At 48.7% G+C, this 19,627-nt stretch overlaps 2 pseudogenes; one reads left to right on the forward strand and one right to left on the reverse strand.

Annotated features, from left to right (window-relative positions):
• The first annotated feature begins 8,154 nt into the window (after positions 1-8,154).
• Positions 8,155-9,578, forward strand: LOC124975419 (polyadenylate-binding protein-interacting protein 1-like; annotated as a pseudogene).
• A 5,662-nt stretch (positions 9,579-15,240) lies between these two features.
• Positions 15,241-15,655, reverse strand: LOC124975420 (uncharacterized protein C11orf98-like; annotated as a pseudogene).
• Positions 15,656-19,627: the final 3,972 nt, after the last annotated feature.

The following is a 19,627-nucleotide window of genomic DNA, read 5'->3' on the forward strand; positions in this document are numbered from 1 at the left end:
GATTCCATCTCACCCCAATTAAAATGGCGATTATCAAGAATACAAGCAACAACAGGTGTTGGCGAGGATGTGGAGATAAAGGTACACTCATACATTGCTGGTGGGGTTTCAAATTAGTGCAGCCACTTTGGACAGTAGTGTGGAGACTCCTTAGAAAACTTGGAATGGAACCACCATTCAACCTAGCTATCCTGCTCCTTGGCCTATACCCAAAGGACTTAAAATCAGCATACTACAGAGATACAGCCACATCAATGTTCATTGCTGCTCAGTTCACAATAGCCAGATTATGGAACCAACCTAGATGTCCTTCAATTGATGAATGCATAAAGAAACTGTGGTATATATATACAATGGAATATTACTGAGCCATAAAGAATGATAAAATTATGGCATTTGCAGGCAAATGGATGAAATTGGAGAATATCATGCTATGTGAGTTAAGCCAATCTCAAAAAACCAAAGGACGAATGATATTGCGAATAAGTGGATGATGACACATAATGGGTGGTGGGAGGGGTTAGTGTTAGAGTTAGAGTTAGGGTTAGGGAGGGGGGCAAGAATGGAGGAAGGAAGGACTGTATAGAGGACTGTATAGATGGGTGGGAGGGGGGAAGTGAAAAAGTTACAGAATGAATCAAAAAACATTACCCTATGTAAATTTATGATTACACAAATGGTATGCCTTTACGCCATGTACAAACAGAGAAACAACCTGTACCCCATTTGTTTACAATAGAAAAAAAATCCTTGTTCTGTACTCCTTGCTTGTTCTAAACTCCTTGGTTTAGGTACTGAACTCCTGTGAGCGTCAGTATCCTCATGTGCAAAAAGAGATTAAGGCTCCTTTGAGGATTTCTTGTGGGCAATTCATTCATTTAGCTGGTGTTGATTGCATGCAGTCTGTGTGCTACGCATTCTCTAGGCCGTGTTACTGACTTAATCACAAAGATTTCTGTCCTTGCAGGTTACAATGCAGTAATGGGACATGATGAACAGGAAGGGTGGCCAGTGAATTAAACAAAACGTTGGAAGGTTTATGTGCTGTGGCCAAGTGGGATGGGGAGGAGTATGGGACATGTGGGGCATGGGGAATGGAGGCCATCTGGAGCATGCATCAGAGAAGTCTGAGGAGGTGACATTCAAACCTGGTGTAAAGCTGAGGAGGGAGTTAGCCTTGTGTACCTCCAGGAAAGGATCATTCAGAAATCGAGAACAGTCAGTGCAAAAGCCCTGAGGCAGGAGTGTGACTGGAGCAGTATGAGGGGAGCATGGGAGGAATGGAGGGCACAGAGGTAACAGGTCCACACTGTGAAGCCTGCAGAGCCCCTGCACATCCTGCCATCTGGCTTCCTGTGTGGAGTACATCATGGTAGATGGGAGTGTTAGGAATCCAAGGTGATCATGGTTAGGTGGCTAGGTGGGGATAGCTGTGGTCCCACTCAGGGCAGAGTGGGCATTCACCAAGGAAGTGAATGTTTGCAAGGTCTCTGTTCAGGGTGGTGAGGCAGCACACACTGCCAGTAGTCCTGCCCACCTGGGCTGCAGCCCTTCCTCTGCTGCCCGTGGCCTTGGTGGCAATGTGTCTCAGGCAGCACCACATGTTCAGAATGTGCTCAAGTCTGCAACGCCAAGAGCAGGGCTGGTCCCAGGTGAATGTCCAAACCTGTGACCTGACCTTGACAATGATGTGACCCAGTGACCATGGAGCCCAGGGGTCTATGGAACACTCAGAGTCCTGCCCGGCTTCTGCTGTCCCCACCTGAAAACTGTGGAGGCGAGGAGGCCCTGAGGCTGCTCCTGACAGCACCTGATTGGTGAGGATGCCCTTTGTGTCCTGGGGTGGGTGGGCTCCCCAGTTCCTCCCAGATTGGTTCCAGGGGGCAAATGCTGCCCAGCTGCAGAGATTCCCCAAGGCTTTGGTGGCTGTTCACCCCTTTCATGACCCAGAGTGACCCACTCTTCCCACTAGCCCTGCAGAAGGGTGGGCTCACACATGAGGCCTTGTGTGTCAAGGCCTGGGACTGGACCTGGGGGGAGCTGACTCAGGGAAGCTGCCCCTCAGGGGGTCTCCACCTGGGCTCCCCTCTGGTGTCCTGCCATCACTGACCTGCCATTGGAGGAGGCCCAGCTCTGCTCGTCAAAGAGGGTTTGCTAAATGGACAGTGGGAGGGAGTGGGTATGCAGGCTGCCTGTCATGCTCTTTATGTATGTTAATGGATAACTCAGGAAAACATCTCTGAACACCATCTGTCTCCATCTGAGCTTTGAAAAATCTGGTCACCTAGCAAAGTTCTCATGTCAGTCTCTGAAAACAAGAAGGTGGTTGCTGGCCTCCCTCTTTCTCTGAGCAGAGATCATCTGCTCTGCTCTGGACTCTTTCTTCTGGCCACAGCTGACCAGTGCTGGGGCCGTGGCCCAGGGACCTGCTGGGAGGGCCGGGGCCCCTGCTGCCCACTGCTGCCTCATGAATGCAACAGTGTGCTGCTGTTTCCCATCCTCCATATCCCTGTGGGGCTCCTGGGCCGGGGAGAGTGGATGATGGAGACACTTTGACTGGAAACCCTCCTCCCAGGACACCTGGTTCTGTGATGTAGATGTCCTACATGTACTAGCCAAGTCAAGGTAGCTCTGAGTAAGGCAGAGGCAGGAGGGTAGGAGGGAGGTGGCTCAGGTGGCCAAGCAGGGAGTTGGTGATGAGCAAAGAGATGTGACAGCCGTAACGGTGACCCCAACCGAAAATGCTGTGGGGGCCACTGGAGGACAGAGCTCACACTGGACAGATGCTTTTCAAATGTGTGTTGGCCTCTCTGACCCTTTTCTTTCACTTATTATACTCTGATATCAATGGGATCCAAGCAGAGAAACAACACACTCCAGGTATTTAAGTCAGAGGGATTCAATACAGGGAATGTTGGGAAAGCCAGTCCTGGGCACAGTCCTCGACCCTGCCCTGTCACACAGGAGCAGACCTGGACCTGAGCATTTCCTCTTGAAGACAAAGTGCTCTGCCAGCCTGTGCTGTGTGTCTCTCAGGACATCATTTCCTGCTTTGGCCTGGACAGGGACTGTTGCTGCTCATACATGTGCCTCATGTGGTGCTGGCCACCCACTGCCATATCTGTTCTTGTTGGGAAGAAAACCATCTTTTGCCTGAAGCCCAGAAGGGGCACGTTTACACCATTTTCTTGTTTCAGCTATAGGGCCACCAGTGCTGTGGAGGCTGGTGTTGCTGTCACTTTCTAGGTGACCACAGCACTGTTCTATCCAGTGTCTGTTCAGCTGGTGGTCTGGGGCTGCTGCTTCTGCAGACAGGACCCTCTCTGCAGTGGGTCTTCCCCTGGAGGTGGCCACAGGTGTCATCTGCTCTGCTGCCTAGGAAGATGGAAGAGCTGAGGGCATGCAGGGCAGTGAGGACACACAGGTTGGCCAGGACAGGAAGCTGCCACTGTCAGTGGAGATGGAGGGTCACAGCAAGTGGCATTGCCAGGGCTTGGAGCTGGGTCTCATGGAGGGCCAGTGGCAGGGTCCCACAGAGGAGTCACAGCTCACAGCAGAGAAGAGGAGCAGGGAATCTTCAGGCCTCTGCCCTCCAGGCCCCCAGCAGGTCCTTCCCATGAATCAAAGCCAGTTGGCAGCCAAGGGACACAGAAGCCCAGGAAGTAGACTGCAGGGCTCAGACCATGAGCACAGTGCCAAGGGAAGGCAAGGAACAGACCAGAGGACCACCCAGACCACCCAGTGACACTTGTGTACTCAGGAAAAATACCAAAGGGGACCAAGGCTTCAGCAGGACTGGCTTTCTGTGAGGCCTCTTTCCCTGTCATATAGATGCCATATCCCAGGGTCTCACATGGTCTGCCCTCTGCACCTGTCTCTCTGAATGTCCTCTTCTTCTAAGGACACCCGGGAAATGAAATCAGGGTCTACCCAACTGGCTTCACACATGAAGCCATGTTAACTCATGTCCCATCTCCAACACAGCCATACCTGAGGTGCTGGGGTTGGGAACTCAACCTGTGAATTCATGGGGACACAATTCAGTCCAATGGAGTTCCAGAAGTGCTGTGTCTGGAACTCCTTAGGGCCACACAGACCAGTTCTGTCACAGTGAGGGAGGGGACCACAAAGGGAAGGCATGCCAACAGGTGAGCTTCCTGAGGCTCCTTAAGGCCTCTTCCTCACCCCCAGGAGAATCCTTCCCAGTCCCTCTGTGGGTCTCTGGGGGTTTTCTGCATGTACACATGTGTGCAGCTCTTTCTGCAGATGTACAAGCAAATGAAGTTCACACACACTATCTACTTCTACTTTCTTTCTTAGTGAGGCCACAGAGAAAGCCTTGTTCTTTTTAGAACCCACATTTCTGCAGCTGGCTCCCCAGAGGCCTGAGCTCTTTCTAGTGTCCTGACACTTCTGTTACTTCCAACGTACTGCTGTGACGTGTTCCATGTATCTCATTCCTCGCCTGTGCTGGAGATTGTAGGACCAACACCTGCTGGAAAGTTGTTGGGTCAAAGGCCACCAGGCTTGGGGAGGTGTCTGATGGTCATGTTGCTCCTGAAGAGTGACTTCCCCATCCACTCCTGGAGGGCCTGTCCCCACAGCATCCCAGACATGGCCTGGGGGCCACACTCCCACTCCTGCCAGTCTGATGGGTAAAAAGTGGTATCTCCACGTAGTTGTCTGTGAAGTTGAGGTAAAATCTGCACAACGCAGGGTCAGCCATTTAAGGTGAGCACATTGGCAACATTGAGGACATGCACTGTGCTGGGCAGCTGCCATGTCTGTCAAGGAAACCCCAGAGCCACTGGGTGGTCACTTCTTCCCCACCACTCCCTGGTCACCACCCATCTGCCATCTGCCTCTGTGGACCTGCCCTTTCTGGATATTTCATGGAGATGCAATCATGTGCATGTGGCCTTTTGTCACCAATTTCTTGCATGGAGCATCACCTCTCTGCACGGTGACAAGCTCAGTCCTTGTCTGTGTGTCAGAGCCCTTCTGGTGAATGACCACGTTGGGCTTATCCAGTCATCCACTGAGGGGCTTCTGGTGGTCTCCATCTTCATGTGACTTCTGTGCATGATCCCCTCATTGTGGGCCCCTTCCTGAGCAGGCATTGGCTGAGTGGGGGCAGGATGCAGCTCAGGGCCCAAGCAGTGTACAAGTGTCCCAGTCTCAAGTTGGCACTCTGTTTAGATTCCCAGGCCTTCCAGGTGTCAAGAGGAGGGGGCTTCCTTTGGGACAGCCTTGCCTGCGTGTCTGGGCCTACTGGAGGTGGAGAGAGGGCCCAGATGCCCTTGCCACCTCTTACTGAGTGCTTTATGGGTGACTGACAACCTCTATGCACTGCACGAGCCACCTCCTTGGACCCTGCAGCAGCTCTGGGTGGTTTCTTACTCCCCACCACAGCTGAGGGAACTGCCAGAGCCACCTGGAAATAGGCCTTTAGACAGGGAAGTACCAGAGACCTGGGTCTCAGCAGCAGGGCAGCTCAGCACACACACTGAGGATGTGCCCCATGCCCTTTGTGTGGTCTCCCTCTCCGGATAACTGCCTCAGGGTGACTCCTGCTGTGGTCACCTCTTCTGGCCCCTCATCCACCAGACCCTGAGAACTTCTTTTCATGCTTTATATTAGCAATCTGTTACACTTAACAAAATACTCCAAAGTTAGCAGCTTAAACCAATAAACATTGCTACCTTGGTTTCTGAGAATTAGGAACCTGAGAGTGGCCCAGCTGAGGTAGGTTCTGACTCAGCCTTTCCTGAGATTATCATCAGGCTGGCAGTCACGGGCATGACATTCAAAAGTTCAAAGGCTGTGACATTCAAAATTCCAAGATGGCTCCTCACATGGATGCTGAATGAGAGTTTTCTTTCTTCTCTGAGTGTGGGTGGGAGGCTTGGGTCCCTTGCTACATAGATCTTTCTACAGGGTTAGTTGAGAGTTCTGACAACACGCTAGGTGACTTCCCTGGAATGATTGATTTAAGAGAAGGAGCAGGGAAGGAGGCACAGTCCTTCTATGATCTGATCTCAGAAATAAAGCGTCATCATTTTTGCATGGTCTATTTGTCAGAAGTTTCTGTAAGTCCAGTCCAGACTGAAAGGGAAGAACTTAAGATTCAACTCTTTTTTGGTATTGGGATTTGAACCCAGGGGTGATCTTCAACTGAGCTACATCCCCAGCCCTTCCCATTTTTTATTTTGAGGCAGCATTCCATCAAGTTGCTGAGAATCTCACTCAGTTGCTCAGGCTGGCCTTGAACTTGTGATCCTCCTGCCTCAGCCCCCAAGTCACTGGGATTACAGATGTGCATCACTGTGCCTGGCTAAGCTTCACCTCTTGAAGGCAGAACTACCTACACATTCTCAGATATAGCTGTATTCCTTCATCTTTCTCCAGGTCTTGCTCTTTGACCAAGTGTTCAGGGTTCGCCTATGTGCTGAGGTGGTGACCATACTCTGGGGTGATGGGCTGGGGTCTTGGAACTCACAAGGGGTGAGAGAAGCAGCCATGCCTTTCTTACCTGGGTTTGGGCATGATTTGCTCAGCTTCCTTGATCTCAACTCATCCTGTCCTCTTATTTTGCTCTCTATTGAAGGGGGCAGACATCCATAACAGACAGAAGGAAGCCACCCCATTCCTCCAGGGCCTTCCTGTGAAGATGGCCTGGAGAGAATCATAGGAAAGGATGGGGAGGGTTCTTAGTGCAGAACTGGGGCTTTGACCTGGAGTGTGTGAGGTCCCTATGGTATTTGGGGGTAGAATTTAGGGAGTCTGTGATTTTGGACAGGAAAAAAAAATACTTCTTTATTTTCACAAATCTCTATGTGACTTCTAGCATTTCCTTCAGTTACCAAGGTAGTCAACAAAACCACAAAGCCTCAGTACTATGACTTGTACTTTCGAATTTATTGCAAGCATAGCTGTAACCCCGTGGTGACTCTGGCAGAGACCCTGAAACATCGTTTGCACTTATCACCATTGTGAAGTCACCAGGGTGTGAGGTCATTCTCTAGGTCCTGCTATTTAACATGTTAGTGAGAAGTGGCTTTCTACATCACAGATTTGGTCATTTAACATTTTGATAACTGTCTTTCAGTATTGTTGGTTTTATGATTCCATAAATTTACTCTGTTGTTTTAAAATGTTCTTCTGAGAAGGGACTGAAGATCAGGAATTCTGGGGTGGCAGGGGAGCTTGGGGGCAGACTGGAACTGTCCAAGTCACATCAGATCATGGAGAGGTGCCAGGGCCCTTAGTAGGGTAGGTGTGTCAGGAATGGGTGACGCTTGTGGAGGCTGCCTGGAAGGTGGGCCTGGAGGGACGCTGGAGGGGACAGCTCATGCCCACTGTCCTGAAGATGGGCCCATGTGTCAACCAACACCACCATCCCTATGCCTCTGGTGTGATGCCAGAGAAAGCCTCTCGTCCTCACCTGCCCACCTCTCCCCTCACCCACTCCATTTTCTGAACTTGCTGAGCCCGGCTGTCATTTCCTTTCCCAGTGAAATCTTTTCTCCTTCCTTCCAGGAGTCTCCTACTCTCCCTCAAAACCCAGCTCACATAGGACAGAGGATGCCCCCAGACAGCAGCAGTCACTTCCATGACTCCCTCTCCTGGGGACACATTGTGGTGTTTTTTCCACAACACCCCATTTGCCTCCATTCACTCACATGATTCCTGACACAGTCTACACTTAGCAGATGTCACCAGTGTGTGGAATGGTCCAGGGAAATCAACACAGGACGAAACCGGGTCGAAACAGCTGCACGGTCCAAGCAGTGTGCTCCTGCCCTCCACCAGGCCCTGGGTCCTCTTCCATCCGACTCACTTGTCTGGAAGCTGCGGAGTGCAGGTGAAGGTTCCTTGGGGTGACTCCTCTGGAAGTGTCTGTGATAAACGGCCAGACCTCTCTAGCCCTTAGAGTCTACCTACAAAAGAGGAGCGACAGAGAGGCGGGCTCCGCGGGGATCAGCCTGCGGTCGGCTCCTCCCGAACCACGGAGGAACCCGGCCCGCCGCCCAGCTCTTCCATGAGGCTTGAGTGAGGTGCAGCGGCTAGAGCCGGCCCGGGGCGCCTTCCTCCGCGTCCTACCAGGAGCACGGCTGCCGTCAGAGGAGGAGGAGGAGGAGGAGGAGGAGAAGCATGTCGGACGGTTTCGATTGGACTCCAGGTACTAGTTGGGCTGGAGTCGGGTCTGGGCCACGTAGGGGGCGGGCCTGAGAGCGGCGGGTTCCCGAATGAAGCGGGGCCTGCCGGATGGTCCTGGCATGAACCGCAGCCACAGCCCAAAGCCCCGGGCTTCCTGCTGCCGCTGTGCCAGCCCAGGACGGCCCCGCCGCCAGGGGCCCAGAGCGAGGCCACCGCAGGCTCCCAGTGGCCTCCCTGGCCTGGGGCGCTCCCAGAACAAAGGAGGCTCCTGAGAGCTCCACCTAGTCCATAGTATAAAATCCCACCACAGAACTTCGAGTCTGCAATGGCTAAACTCCAGGTGGTTGTGTCTTCTGTGTTAATGTCTAAACTGCCAACACCCCTGAAATTTACCCATCATGTTATTCTTCTGATTATAGAGAATCCCACGAGGATGGTTGTGAGGATTATCCCACTCTATCAGAATATGTTCAAGAATTTTTTAATCATCTTACAGGGCAGCCTGGCAGTTTTGAAACTGAAATCGAACAGTTTGCAGAGAGCCTGAATGGCTGGGTTACAACAGATGATGCTTTGCAAGATCTTGTGGAACTCATCTACCAACAGGCTATATCTATCCCAAATTTCTCTTATATGGGAGCTCGCCTGTGTAATTACCTGGAAGGTGGGCCTGGAGGACAATAAGCCCACAGATTGGCAACTTTCCCCAATTGCTACTTCAAAGATGTCGGACTGAATATGAAGTTAAAGATCAAGTTGCAAAAGTAGATGAAGTGACTCAAAAATGATTTCATTCATTTGTACTCTGTCTGGGAGTTTATCTTAACTTGGAGATGAAGGGAACAAATGGACAAGTTACAAGAGCAGATATCCTTCAGGTTGGTCTCTGGGAATTGTTGAATGCCCTATTCTCTAATCCTATGAATGACAGCTTAATTTGTGCAGTAAAATTACTGAAGTTGAGAGGGTCAGTTTTGGAAGATGCCTGGAAGGAAAAAGGAAAGACTGATATGGAAGAAATTATTCAGAGAATTGAAAATGTTGTCCTGGATGCAAACTGCAGCAGAGATGTAAAACAGATGCTCTTGAAACTTGTAGAACTCCAGTCAAGTAATTGGGGTAGAGTTCATGCAACTTCAACATATGGAGAAGCAACACCTGAAAATGATCCTAACTACTTTATGAATGAACCAACATTTTATACAACTGATGGTGTACCTTTCACTGCAGCTGATCCAGATTACCAAGAGAAATATCAAGAATTACTTGAAAGAGAGGACTTTTTTCCACATTATGAAGAAAATGGAACAGATATGTCAGGGGGTGGTGATCCATATTTGGGTGATATTGATGATGAGATGGACCCAGAGATTGAAGAAGCTTATGAAAAGTTTTGTTTGGAATCATATCATAAGTGAAAGCAGTAAAGTTAAATTTCAGCATATCAGTTTTATAAAACTGATTAGGTATGGTGATTTAGCAGAACACAGGAAAGCAAGAAAATGTGTCACACTTATACCAAATTAAGGATGTTGAGTTATGTTACTAATGTATGCAACTTTAATTTTGTTTAACACTATCTGCCAAAATAAACTATTTCCTATAACTTAAAATGTGTATATTTATAAAATAGTTTATCATGTACAGTTAATTCCATTGTTTTGGCTGCAATAAAATCGATTTTGAAATAAATGAAATGTTGAAAGTAAATTTTGCTAGCTGGTTTGATATTTATACCTTAAGTTCTTGAGGGGGAAAAATCTTAACCTAGAAATACATATTACTGCAAAAATGTAGCATTTTTTTTAAGTATGACTATTATAGATTTTCAGTTTGACATGTCTCATACTAATCACAATCATGAACTCTTTAAAGTCTTGGAATTTATCAACAACTGATTTACATATGTAGATGCTGTTTGATACCAAGGGCTTTAAAAATGTCATTAATGGAAAAAAAAATCTTACAACTCCCCTACTAAACAACCAAGACTCACCCTTCACTGATAATTTTTTTCTAATTCAAGAATTGTTCTTTTGTTTCACCTCACTAACTTCATTGCCCAAAGGCCTAGAATATTATTCTCCTTTTATTTATATGGCTTTCTCACTTTTGCTTTGTAGCATGAGTTGCATTAACCTTTTTTTTTTTAAATTAGGGAATTTTACTAGATATTTATAATTCAAGTTTTCATGTGCTTTGTAACCAATATACCTTGAGGATCACTTTTCTAATACTTTTATAATGTACCATCTCAGCCCTATTTAAGTAGTATTTTTACTTAATGTCAAATCTTTTTCCAACTAACTGAAACTTGTATATAAAAGGGTTGCTTGTAAATATGCATGTAAATAGTTCTGTTAATAAGCCACTGTTTTACACTTGGTATATCTGTATCTGCTAATACAGTTAGCTTTCTCACTTTTCTGTTTGTTTGTTCAGTCTGAATTAAATTAGACTTTGAAAAAAAAATAGGAGAGAAACTATCTGCATGGAGGCAGTGCAAGGATTAAGAGGAATAAGGTGTACCAAGTGCCTGGTACACAGTAAGTGCTCAATAAAGCAGAACAGATATTCCAGTTCCTCCAAGACAGCAAGAAATCAGAAAGGTGCTGTTCATGAAGGTCTGCAGGAGTTCAGAGGAGAGGGAGATGGCACCGGACAGAGGGGCAGGGAAGGGGGATCCAGGTCAACCTGGGTCCAGAAGCATGGCTGGGAGGTGCCTGGTGGGAAAGGCAGGCAGTGTCTGGGGTCAGTGCACCTTTGGGTTTGGCTGGCGTGTCAGGTCCCGGTTGGAATGAGCACTAAATTTTCCATTATCTTCGAACCTCTTCATTCACACATGATAGAAGTGTTGATTGCAAATTTTCTCCTTCCCTTCATTCTAGAAGCACAAGAAATTTGACTTGGCAAATTCTGTTTTGCTAGTTGTTTTTCTGCATGTAGTTTCAAAGTTATTTTAGAAACCACCCCATCATCTGTGATTCAAATTTTGGCCTTAGTAAGACAGAGCTCAATCCCACTTAGTCTAAATTAAGGGGAGTTTGGAAAAGTGGTCGCCAACCGCCACCTGTGGGAACCACCTGCTGGGCCCCCTCCCTCTTTGCAGGGTCTCAGGGGGACCTGAGATGGTGCCCACCTCTCTTAGGTGTAGACACTGGGATTCTGTGGGGAGCACTTCTCTCTCTGGACCAGTGCTGTTCTGAAGTCTCAGTGTTTGTCTTTGTTCCTTCACAAATTTCTGTGTACAGCCACACACAGGTGCCTGGGGCCATTGGGGTTTGCAGTCTGGACTGTGCTTCCTGGCTGGTGATGAGGATCAGGTCCCCAGTGTGACAAAGTCCTCCTCTCCTGCCTCTCATCCTGGCTCAACTCTATCTACCTCCTCTGTTCCTTGGGGTGGGGGGCTTGGGCGATTTGAATGGGAGAAGGCAGAGGACTGCAGGGGTTAAGACCCTGGAGTCCACAGCCAGGTCTAGTCCTGGCCTCTGTATTCTGCCCTGTCAACTGCTGGGATCTTGAACAAGTCTCTCAGTCTCTGTGCTTCAGTTTCTCCACCTGTAAAATGAATATAACAATGACACTAACATCACAAGGCAGTTGTGAGCTTTTGTTGAATTAATAATTGTAAATTTCTTAAAACTGTGACTGACCCCAGGGGACACTTACCCAGATGTTGGTAAACCCTCATAGTTTCTTGTCCTTTCATCCTCCCGTGGGGCTGTCCCTCCCTCCCACTGCTGTTCCACTTCAGACTTCTCCTGCCATCCTTCATTTGTTCACCTAGGCTGGGCACCTGCTGAAGACCAGACCCTGACAGCAGTTGCAGGGACACTCTGATGGACAAGGTCATTGTGGCTCTTGCCCAGGGAGCTTCATCAGGGGACACTTGCACACATTCAATCCATGCCACCTGGCAAGTAGCATCCCTCCAACCTGCTGATACTCTGGAAGGCTGAGGCTGTGTAGGAGAAGCACCTGACCCAGGCCTCACAGCTGGCCAGTGGCAGAGCTCCATCTGAGCCTCCTGTGGTCCCATCTTGTCAGCCCCCCAGGCTTCCTGGGGACTTCTGTGTGTTCCTGGTATGTGGCATCCCAAGGAAGCCATCCTCAGACAGATGGCACTCAGTGCAGCTGCAGGGCTCCCCAGTGTCCTCCATCTCATCCGTGCTGCTGGGACAGGGGATCACAGGAAAATGCAGGGGGTGCCTGCAGGCTGTAGTGACCCAGGTCAGGTTGTGAATGCTTTTCTGCTCTCCTCTCCTCTCCTTTCTAGAAAGGACAGTTAAATAGCTTAGTTGTGGCTTGGTGAGGTGGAGTGTCCCTGGAAGAGCCTGGAATAGCACCTCTCCCAGGGACCCTGAGGGAGCCCACTTTGCCAACTCCTGCTTTCCAGCCTCTGGTCTCTGGCACCATGAGAGCATAAATTCTCTGGCCACCCAGTTTGTGGTGCTTTGTTGTGGCCGCCCCAGGAGAATCACACAGTCTGTTGTCCCTGCCCGTCTCCTGGCATGAAGGTGTGTTTAGAGAGGGACCTGTTTTTCTAGTCCTTTGGATACTGCTCTGAAGAAAGTTCATACAGGGTGGACCAGACCTGCATCCCAGAGCATGGAGCTGGATGAAAGGAGGAATGAAGGGGCCATCCTCAGGCACTGGCCACATGGCAGACACCCTCTGACCTTGCACGGAGCCTGCGCTCCACTAGGCGTCACTGGGCCTAAACACAGGCAACCAGCTGGGGGGTGCATGGGAAATGAGGGGTCAGGGCTGCCATTGTGGATTTGGGAGCCACCTACCTGTAGGTAACATGTAGGTACAGGTAAATGGTAGACCAGCCTTGTCCACCTGCAGTGTCTGCTTCCCAGGAAACACCATTCTGATCTGAGATCCAGCAAAGTTGAGAACAGTCTCATACCAGGTTCAGCCAGTGTCCCTCCTAGGCACCTCTCTGTAAATTTGATATTTATTTTCATGAATCAAAGTAGGAACCTAATCAGCATTGATTGCTACACTTCAGATTTTTGCAACTTTGATGTGTGTTTGTGTGCTTCCAAAACACATGATATTAGTAGGCACATATTCCTGGCATGTGAATAAATATATGTTATTTTATCTAAATATCCCAGTGTATGCACATGGTCTGTGTGTTTTGTTTTTTGGGCTTCATGCCCTAATTGAACATGCTGATACTGGGGTTTGCTTAGCCTGGGCCTGAGATTTGCTTTGATTCTCTTTTCAAAGGTCTCTGCATTTCCTGGAACATTGGTTCCAGAGAAGTGTGCAAAAGGACAGCAGGACACACAGTGCTCCAGGAAGGGCCTGGCCAGGATGGTGTTAACCTGGGAATGCCCAGAAACAGTTCCCATGAGATATGACCAAAGGAATCCCAGGTCAGGTGGTGGCATGTGGTAGCACTCTGAATCCATCAGCGCAGTCTTCCATACACAGGGCTGCCATTTCTGTTTGTGGCTTAGCTGGCCCCAGCCAGTTGAATAGCCTTGGGGGTCTTAAAGACCTCGCCAGCCCCAGGCTGTACATGTTAACAGGGACCAGTCCAGCACCAGGTTGCCTATCCCCCATCTGGGGGTACAGAACACAGCTAGGACAAGGATGAGGACAAGGATGGAAGCAGGGAAGATTCCCAAACACTGCCATTGGTGGGTAGAGTCCCCAGGAGGGAGCCCGGGGCAGCAGATGCCAGTGGACCTGGGGAAATGCATGTATGCCAAAGACCAGGAATGTTCTGGGGTGTTTCTTTGTGCAACCTGATAACTCAGTTGCTGGAGAAGACCCTGGGCTGGGAAATCAATGACAAGAACCTTTGAAAAGGGTCAGTGGGGTCTCCCTGGAATCCCCTCCTCCCCACACTGAAGCATCAACAAGCTCCCAGCTTCTAGGTGACTTGGTCTCCTGTGACCAACACTTCTCTCAGTCTAGGCAGCAGATGGTACCCAAGCCCCAGGACAGTTTGACTAGGCTTGTCAGTGCCAGTGGCCATCGCCTAAGTATCCCCAGTCTGGAGATTCTTGGTCCTGGTAGGGATTGGTGGGCAACTGTCAAAGGCAGCTCACCTTTGCATGAGCCACAGCAATCCCAGGTTGCCCCCAAATTCATACATGGAAGCCTAGCTAGCTCCTGAGGTGACGTTATGTGGAGATGGGAACATGGGAGGTGATTAGGGTTATATGAATGCATGAGGATGTGGCCCTCATGATGGGATTGGTGCCCAGAGAGGAGATCCCGAGAAATTCATCACCTTCTCTTTCCTCCATATGAACAGTCTAGGAAGAGAACCCTCACCAGACCTGACAGACTCGTCCCTGACCTCAGACTTTCAGCCTCCAGCTCTGTGAGAACCTAAGTGCATGTGTGTTTTAAGCCACTTATTTATAGTGTTTTGTTGTGGAAGCTCACACTGACTCATACAGACAGTGGTAAGCAGGCAATGTGTCTGTGAGTACTCTGAACTGAGTATCCCAGTGTCATATGTTGAAATCCTAACCCTAGGACCTATGACTGACTGTATTAGAGAGAGTCTTTTTTTATGTTTGGTATTTATTTTATTAAAAACATAATCCAGTGAAGAAAGCAAGATGAACGTGAAGTAAAGTGACTTGCCCATCCTGATCACACAGGGGCCAAGGCAAGACTGGGATTAGGATCCTTACCCCATGTCATTCCTACAATAATCTCTATTATTGTCAGAAATGGAAAGTTGGAGAGATACAGAGACCAGGTCACCAAAGACTAGCTCCTCATTATTTTTGCTCAAGCAAGTCTGTGTTTCTATACTGTCTCCATCCACACCCATAGACATTTTCATGACCCATCCACTATTTCTACACTTTATCACACACATCAGTCAAAGCTCTAGGGATTTATTATAAACATAAGTTGGGCCCCCTTGAATCTTTTCTACTCTCTTTCCTCCCAACATATCCCTCCAGGGGAAGTCAGTAAGCCATCATGTAAGAAGAACAGGGATGAGTGAAAGCAGGTAATGCTTTCTTCAAAACTCTCTGAAACAGCCACCAAATCCTGTTGGCTCCAGTTGAAAATCTGGTGGAAGAGGTAAGGACTTTAGTTCTCATCTTCAAGATTCTCCATGTCTACATCCTGGGGGGTTTTGATCTTCTTTTGTCATTTGGGCTGTGGTTTACTAGTCCTGGCTGGTTTTGAAGGGATTTCCACTTCCATTGCTGCCTTCTCTTTCTGAGCAAGCCAGATCTGCTGCAGAAGTTTTCTGCATTTATTTCCTGAGAGAGTAATATTGGCACATGCACTGGATGCCTGCTTCTTGAGGAGATGCTGTGTAATCAGCCCTTCATCTATCACAGCCCTGACCATCTGATGCCTCAGTTGCTTCTCTCTGTTCAATACCCACCAGCACTTGAATGGCTTCTACTTCAGTTTCATTTGGGGCCAGTTAATCTTCCCCCTGGACTCCCCATGTGTGCTTCCCCTCACTCCTCTGTGGTCCTCCTGGAGATACTGTCTTTATAGTGGCAGCCAAGTCAAAATGAGGTCACTCAGGCCAGCCCTAGTCCAACCTGACTGGTGGGTGTCTTCATGAAAAGAAATAGGGATTCTAGACACATTGTGAGGGAAGACACATGTAGACAGCCATCTGCAAGTCAAGGAAACCAACCCTGACCACAGCACCATGTCAGGCTTGAGCCCTCCAGAACCAACAGGAAATAAATGTGTGCTGTGCAAGCCTGCCAGTCTGTGGCACTCTGCTACAGTAGCCCCAGGAAGCTGAACCAGCAGGGCAGCCTCCAGAACAGCCTCCATGATGCTTCCTCCCAGGCACGAGCCCATATCCACAGAGAAACAGGACCAACAGAATACGTATGTGTAAATATTAACAGATTTATTTTAAGGAAGTCACAGGCAGGCAACTGCTGGAGACAAAGGCAGGAGCGGACACAGAATTCTCTCCCTCAGTAAAGCTGAGTTTGGCTCTTGAGGCTGGGACTGATTGAATGAAACCCACCCACATTTGCAAAGCTGTTCTCCTTTACTTAAAGTCTGCTGATTACAAGTGTTAACCACACCTGTAACCTTTTTTGTTCCCAGAGAAACACCTGGATTTGAATCTTATATAGTCACTGAGTGCTACAGGCTGGCCCCATTAGCAGCATGATGATCCCAACCTCAGGAGTGTGGGCTGGACCTGACACCACACTTCTTGTGAGAAAATAGAGCAAAAGTGATGGACTGTTACTTCCAATATTAGGTCATAGAAAGACTGTGGCTCTGCCTGACCCCACTCTCTCTTCTCTGTCATACTGGAGCAGGGTAGGCCTTTGGAGAGGCCCATGGGGCAGGGAACTGAGGGTGGCCTCTGGCCACCAACCAGCAAAGAGCTGAATCCTGCCAATAGCCACATGAGCATGCTTGGCAGTGGACTACAACCCCACCATCATCTTGACTGCAACCTATGAGAGCCAATGAGCCAAAGAACCTAGCTGAGCCACACCAAGTTCCTGACCCCCAGAAGCTCTGAGAAAATAGCATAGCTTCTAGCTGCTCAGGGGAGGGGAAAGTTGTCAGGTGGCACAGGTAACTGATCTGCCATATGAGCCCCTCTGCATTCTGTTCCGGTTGGCCTGAGCTGCTTGCAGATCTGATGAGGCCAGAGCCTCCTACTTCCTGTGCTTCTAGTGGCTACTGTCTACCTGGATTACTCACCTGCTCCATCCCAGTCCTGACTTTTCCCACATGGCAACAAATTTTTATCTTCCAAGTCTCTGATATTATCTCTGCAATAACAGGATTTATATAGTGCCTCCCCTCTCCTCCCTGAGGCCCTCACCCCTGTCCCTTCTCCCCCTGCCTGGGTAGATACAAATTCTCACACACCTTGGCCTCCTGCCTCTTCCCAAAGCCAGCTGTATTCTAGTGGAGACCCTGCACTGGGCTCACTTGTCCACCCTCGTGGACTTGAAGTTCTCGGTAATTTTTGATCACCCACACTGAGTTTGCATTTTGCACCAGGGACTGCAAATGACAGAGCTGGTCCTGCTCCTTCCATCTTGGGTGGTTGGTTTTCTATCACCCTCAGGCATGCAGGCTGCTGAGAATGGGGACTCCGTTAGTTACACTTGGGCTCCTGGGAAGTGCCTGCTGTGTAGAAGGGCTCACTAGGAGATTAAGCAAATATTCCCAAGAAGCAGAGGCCTCCTAGTGGCTCCAGATTTGGGTGGGTAAATCCAGGCCTGGTCAGGTGAATCCAGAGGGAGTGACCTCCCTGATTTGAAGCCTGGGAGAAGCCACTCCATCCAGGTTGGCTCCTTGCACAGTGGATGCTGGAGGCAGATTTGACTGAGGCACCTCTATGCTGGTCTGGGCATTATATGTCACAGGCCACTGGAGTGCCTGTGTCAGAACACCACTCCCAGTAGAAAACCTAACAGCTGGGCTGCCATTTGAATGTCACAAAATTGCTACTACAAGGTAGTCCATAGGGCTGGTAGCAATTTTGGGACATTGTGCAAAGCCCTGAGTTCCATCCCCAGCACCACCAATGAATAATCAAAAATCAGCCCAGGCTAGATTTCACTCACCCAAGCCAGAGGCAATTTGCACATGTAGGGGGTTTGGTGGAAAAGCATTCTGGAAACAAGCTGATCTTGGCCTGTGAGGCAAGTGGGCAGAGATGGGCTGATCCACATTAGAGACTGGTGTGGGGCATGGGCATCGCCTGCCTCAGTCTGTCCCTTATCTGCCATAGCAGGTGAAGGCAGGAATCATGGCTTGGGCAGGCTTTGCTGGGCCTTGGGTGCCAGGCACCAAAACTAAGGTACACCAATAACTGAACTCTTGCTTTGGGCACTCTGATTCCATCCTGTGTCCCAAGGCTACAGACAGGGCAGTCATTCACTGGGAAACAGAGATAAAGAGACAGGCAGAGGAGGGGCTTGGGCACCATGCTCTGGTTCCTACAAACTTGGTTCCCACATCTGTTCTGTATCTGATCACTGGATGTGACCTGTCATGGACCACTGCATGACCTGCCTGGGCCACCTGCCATGGCCGCCTGCCTTCCTCCCCTCCTCCACACAACACCCCCACTCAGGAGGCATGATTTCCAAGTACACAACAGCCTGCCCAGGGCTGGCACCCCCACCATCTCCTTTACTGGGCTCACATGGAAGCTACAATTGATACTGCCCTTGTCATCCCAGGGCCAGGAACCAAAGAGGTATAGCACAGCACCCATAAAATACTCAAACTAGCCAGTCTAAGCCTGCATGCCCTGCCTTCTCCATTTCTTTGTGGGAGAACCACACTAAAGACACTCATCCACAGTTCCCTTCCCTCCCTCTGCCTCACAATAGACTCTGTGCTCCCCCTATGTCTTCACCCCCTCCCTGTGGTATGTGTCCTCCCTCTCTGGGAACTGTGAATAAAATTGTCTTTCTGATGGCACATGTCTCCTGCTCTGTCTTACTTTACTTCAGATTTTATATTAATACCCTGTGTAAAAACAGTAAAAACAAAAAAAGTCTACTCAATCTTCCTTCCCATTACCAGGACAGGCAGAATAATTAAATAGGTACCTCTCTTTTAGTCCCCTCATCCACTCATCCCTCCACCCATCCATTTGTCTATCCATTCACTGATCCATTCATCCACCATCCACCCATTTACCCATCTACCCTTCCATCTACCCATCCACCTATCTACCCATTCACCCACCCATCCAACCATCCATCCATCCATCCATCCATTAATCCATCCTTCCTTCCTTCCTTCCTTCCTTCCTTCCTTCCTTCTTTCCTTCCTTCCTTCCTTCCTTCCACCCATCCCATATTAACTGAGCAGTGTGGTAGTTTTTAAACATTTCCCAGATTACAGCTTGTCCTTCTACTTTGTCACAATATCTTTTTGGTTTATGAACTTTAAATTTTTCAAAGTTAAATTTATTTCTTATTCTGTATATTATGCTGTTGGAATCTTACCACATCTTTCTCTAAATGTCATAAAAATATTCTCCTATATTTTCTCCTAAAAAGTCCATATTTTTTTTAACATTTTACCTTCTCACATTTAGGGCATTAATCTGAGTCATTTTCATGTCCTCATGATTGAATCACCTCCCCAAAGTCCACCTCGTAATGCCATCACCCTGGGTCTTTGATTTCAATATGTGAATTTGGAGGAGACAGTGCCCAACAATTTGATTCAATTCTGACATCTATGGTTGGTGCAGATCCCACAAGTTAAAGGAGAGTCTCATACAACAGGTCCCACCCAATGCCAGATGGGTCTAGGTAGGTGCCCCAGGTTGCCTGATCCCCCATTCCCTGATTGCAAACTTGGTGGTTCCTGCAATCATCCTCAGATCCAGTGATTCTCTAGAATGACTTTTAGGACTGAAGAAAGTATTCTACTTCTAATTACAGTGTAGTTACAAAGGACCCCTCAGAAGAGCTAAATGGAAAATGTGTAGAGGCGAGGC

Source organism: Sciurus carolinensis, unplaced genomic scaffold (genome assembly GCF_902686445.1).
Source record: "Sciurus carolinensis unplaced genomic scaffold, mSciCar1.2, whole genome shotgun sequence".
Classification (NCBI taxonomy): Eukaryota; Metazoa; Chordata; class Mammalia; order Rodentia; family Sciuridae; genus Sciurus; species Sciurus carolinensis.